Below are 5,476 nucleotides of genomic sequence, written 5' to 3' on the forward strand. Positions count from 1 at the left end.
TGTGTGTGTGTGTGTGTGTGTATGTATATGTATATATATTCTAAGATACATTTTTGTCTTTATATAGTGTCTTGGTTATATGTTTTTAATTCATACTAATAGTACTATAGATCTCATTTAGTAGGGTCTTTTCCACCTTTCTGTGCTTTTAAGCATAGTCCAGAGAGTTGCTCTGCTAACCCAGGGGTGGTGCTCTGCCAGCAGATTTTTGGGGGTAGAGATGGATAATCTCTTCTGTAATACTTACAGCCAGTGGAGGGAGGCTTGGCTGAGTCTGTTTCAAGTTGATGGCAATGAGTTTGAGTCACAGAAAGAGAGCTCCTTATGTAATTGTGATGTTAATTCAAAGACTGGGCCTTTCTGGTGATTTGAGTTCACCAGTGGTTATGAAGGAGAAAAATAGGCAATTTTTCTGGTGAAATTTATAGCCTCAGAAACACGGTAGTCAGTTATGTTGTTGTTGTTGTTGTTAGGTGCCATCGAGTCAAGCACCACTCATAGCAAGCCTATGAACAAAAGATCTGAACCTTTTTCTATCTTGTGCCATCCTAACACACAAGAGCCCATTACAGCAGTCACCATATCAGTCCAGCTCGTTGAGAGTCTTTGCTGACCCTCCACCCATTCTCCAAGGAATAGCACTTCCTAGCAACATGTCCAGTGTATGTGAGGCAAAACTTCATCATTCTTGCCTCAAAACTAGTCAGTTAAGAGTTGGTTCTAATTTGATGACAATGAGAAAGTCACCAAAAGTCATTGCTTCTAACTCTGTATCTAACACATTAACTTACTCATTTCCCCAGTAGTGAACATCTGTGTTGTTTCCTATTGCCGTGAGTTCTCTTGTATGTAACCTTAAGAATCTGTATCTGTATCTTTGAATTGCATATTTAACAGTAGATTCTAGATTGTAGGCAATAGAATGGTTTATTAGAGTTCAAAAAGATTTCTGTATTGTCCCCAGTAATTGATATTTTCAGATTTCTCATTTTTGCCATTCTAAAAGTTTAAATCTCTTGTTCATAGGGTTACTATGATTCACACTCGACTCCACAACACCTAATAATGACTGATACTTCCTGCAGAAGATTGAAGAGTACAGCCTTTAAAATGTATTACATATTAACATCAGGAAGACAAAAATTACCACTGCTGGGCCAATAGGCAGCATCATAATCGAGGAAGATTGAAATTGTTAATTTCATCTTGTTTGGATTCACAATCAGCACCTTTGGTACTAGCAGTCAGGAAATCAAAGTGTTGCTTTCGGAGAGGCTGCTTTCAAGGACCTCTCCAAAATGTTAAGCAGTGATGTCACTTAAAAGGCTAAGCTGAACTTCACTGAAGCCATAATCTTAATCGTATGCTATCCATCTGAGAGCTCAACAGTGAATAAGGCTGTCAGAAGAATTATTTGAGTTGTGGTGTTGGAGAGGAGTATTGAATATCATGGACTACCAAAAAAACAATTGTGTCTTAGTATAGTCAGAGTGCTCCTTGGAGAGAACACAAAGTATCAGCATTTGTTATTGTCTCCTTTTTTTTTTATCAATCATACCTGTGGTTAACTTGCTTCCCCCCTCCCCATAACTAACCAAGATGAGCCTTTTTTTCATGTGCTTCTTCTTGTTTTGTGCCTTTGAGTCATACATAACCAACCTAGAGCTAGCTTTCTAGCAGGTTTTCAGAGGCAGTAAATTCACACAGGAGGAGATTACCCATCTTTCTTGTAAAAGGAACAGCTGGTGAATTCGAACCACGTGCCTTTGGGATTGCAGCACAGCTTCTTACTATCAGCCATTTTATATCTTTGCTTTTTCTCAAAACTCAAAGAAACAAAATCTTCTATTGTAACACAGAATTTCTACATTATGATCTAACAGAATGTGGAAATCGTCAAACAATATCATTAATATTACATGCAAGCAAAGAACAGCTAAAGATCATTCAAAAATGGCTAGAACATAGTACATAGACAGGAAACTGCTAGAAATTCAAGCAGAATTTAGAAGCAGCTTTGCCACCAAGAATGTCTTACCTCATGTCATATGAATACTGGCTAAAAGTAAATACCAGAAGAATGTCTGTTTTGCTTTATTGACTATGCAAAGACATTTGACTGTGGATCCAGCAGCAGAAGAGGGGAGATCACCACCAGCAAAGAAGCAGAATATCCTTCAGGCTAAGAAAGTCTTGAACCAGCTAGAATTATAGCAGCAACAATCCCTCCTGCTCATATGAGTGGAGTAGACTTTGAGACTGCTGCCCCCAACTCATGGAACCAGAGCTAAAAGTCTTTTGCCCAAGTTTGTTGCACCAGGGTGTAGTGGAGGGTAATAAAGGCAGGATTTAGAACACTAGCCTAAAGGCTCAGGGCTGAGGTGCTTGAGGACACATTTCAGAAGCTGCCCTGGCTATATTTTGCATGATATTATGTGTTGTCTAGTTGTCTGCAATTTAAATAGACCTTATGTACAGTAGTTCTGAACCCTGCTCTATCTTGAGCCAATCTCATTGTCTCTGGCACACCTAGCCCATTTCCCTCATCACTAGGTCAGCCTATCTCATCCAGGGTCTGCCTCTCCTGTGCTACCCCTCTACCCCTCCAAGCATGATGTCCTTCTCAAAGGACTGGTCCTTCTGGCAACATGCCCAAAGAATATGAGATAGAGTTTGGAAATCCTTACTTTGAAGGAGCAGCCTGGTTTCACCCTCTCTAGAACAAACCTGTTAGTTCTCTTGAAGGTCCATGTTATGCTCAGAACTCTTTTCCAGCACTACTCAATGGCATCAATTCTTCTGTCACCCTTTATCATTGTCCAATTCTCTGATGCATAGAGAGTAATTGCAAAGACCATGGCCTGGATCAGGCGCACTTTATTCTCTAGACAAACATCATTGCACTTCAGCACTCTGGAGAGGTCTCTGGCAGCAGATTTTTCCCAGTGTAATTCATCTTTTGACTTCCTGACTGCTGATGCCAAGAGTGTTGATTGTGGAATCAAGCAAACGGAAAATGTCAACAATCTCAATCTCTTCATCTATCATGGTACTGCCTATTGCCCAGTGGTGAGAAGCTTTGTTTTCTTGATATTGAGCTTCAATCCATATTGAAGACTGCAGGTGTTGACCTTGACCTTTTGCAGCAAACGCCTCAGGTCGTCCTCACTTTCAGCAAGCAACCACATAACACAGGTTGTTGATCTTCTGAACACTGATGCCACATTCAAACTCATAAAATCCAGCCTCTGCATATAGATTGAAAAGGAATGAAGAAGATGCTCCCTGACACAGTCACACAGTCCTTTGCTGGTTTTGAAACAAGCAGTGTTTTCTTGCTCTGTTCTCACTGTTATCTGGTCTAAGTTTCACATGAGCACAGTTAAATGTTCTGGATTCCCATTCTTTTCAGAGTTAGTCACAGTTTGTTGTTATTCACACAGTCAAATACCTTTGCATAGTCAATAAAACATAAACAGATATTTCTCTGGTACTCTCTGTTTTCAGTTAAGATCTATCAAACATTGGCTGTAATATCCCTAATGACACTTCTCTGCTTGCATGTGATATTGTTTGATAATTTCCACACTCTGTCAGATCACTTTTTGGGGAGGAGATGGGAATAAATATGGATCTCTTCCTAGTCAGTTGGCCAGGTAGTTTTCCTCCAGATTTCTGGCACAACCTGCTGATGAGTACATCTGTGGCAGCATTTCTTTGTTGAAATATGTCAATTGGTATGCCATCAATTCCTGAGACTTTGTTTTTTACCAAGTCCTTCAGAGCAGCTTGCACTTCCTCCTTCATCACTATTGCCTCTTCATCATATGTTGTTTCATGAAATTATTCTGTGTAAGCCAGTTCTTTTTGGTTCTTTTGATGCTTCCTGGGTCATTTCTACATTCTGCTCACAGCAACCTTAATTGTTACAACTCGAGGTTTGAATTTGTTCTTCAGTTCCTTCAGTTAAAGAAATGCCAAGTTCATTACTAACCCAAATTATAGCACTTTGACTTCTCCAGTATGGTTCTTTGTGATCAGTGATTCTATGTTTTTCACATTGGATTTTGGACCCAGTAAAGCAGTAAGATTGGTGCTAGGATGAATAAAAAGATGCATGGGCAGCATGTCTAGCCTCCTGGGAATTGATTTTGTGCTGTTGATGATGTTGACGGGGCAGTTCTCTTTTGTGAAGTTGGTAAACATCAGCTATGGCCGTCCCTCATGGCCCTTGCTCTTTTTTTACATCATTATACCGTAATATGAATTTTATTATCAATTTGAGTTAGCAAAATTTCCACTGTAATCCTGGCTGGAATTACTAACTGTTGACTTATTAAATTTATTAAACTGTTAGTTAATTTTTCAGAGTCTTTACTAGACTAAGAATTTTTTGAATAAAGACTTTATGCTTTCTATTTTGGGTTAATACCTACATATTTGGTTTTTGTTCTGGGTGATACTTTATTTTTCTAGGTTTTCAGTTGTTTAATGATAAAGTAGCCATAAACCATATTTTTTCCCTCAAAATTCCTATCACAACGCATTGCCTTTAAATCAGTTCCAACTTGGAAGAACCTATAGGACAGAGTACACCTTTCCCCTTGGTTTCCAGGATTGTGGATCTTGACTGATCACCACCTCTTTCTCGGGCAGAGCAGTTGCAAGATTTGAACTACCAGCTTTTTATTTAGCAGCTGAACTCTTTACCACTGAGCCACCAGGTTTCCTCCTACATTCATAAAGTTGTTGAGATGGCTATATTTTAGTACTTTGCTGACTATTTGGTTTTCTGTATAAATGATCATATCATCTCTAATCATTATATTTTATATCTGTACCAACAAAGCCCTGTGAATTTTCTTTTTATCTTTTTTTTATCTTTTAACGTGGTGAGTTGCTTTCTTTTAACACAGGGTAAAACTCTTTTTTTTTTTTTTTTTTTTTTTGATTGGGAATAAATTATCAGTCTCTTCCAGTCAGTTGGCCAAGTGGATGTCCTCAGATTTTTTGGCACATCCTGATGAGTACATCCAGGATAGCATCTGTTTGTTAAAATATGTCAATTGATATACCATTAATTTCTAAGTCCTTGTTCCCCCCCCCCCCAATTTCTTTAGGCTAGCTTGAACTTCCCCCTTCATCACCATGACTCTGGATCATATGTGTTTCCTTAAATTATTCTGTGTTAGCCAATTCTTTTTGGTATAATGACTTTGTGTACTCTTTAGACAGTGACAGAGAAGGGGTCGTGGTACTAGGGATATTGTAGCTGATGTTAGGTGGATCTTAGCTGAAAACAGGGAATACTGGAAGAATGTCTATCTGTGTTTCATTAATTATGCAAAGACGTTTGACTGTGTAGATCATAACAAACTGTGGCTGACTCTCAGAAGAATGGGAATCCCAGAACACTTGATCATTCTAATGTGAAACCTATACTTAGACCAAGAGGCAGTCATCAGAACAGAGCAAG

Source organism: Elephantulus edwardii, unplaced genomic scaffold, assembly GCF_000299155.1.
Source record: "Elephantulus edwardii isolate Elephantulus edwardi_28Jun2011 unplaced genomic scaffold, EleEdw1.0 scaffold00141, whole genome shotgun sequence".
Lineage (NCBI taxonomy): Eukaryota > Metazoa > Chordata > Mammalia > Macroscelidea > Macroscelididae > Elephantulus > Elephantulus edwardii.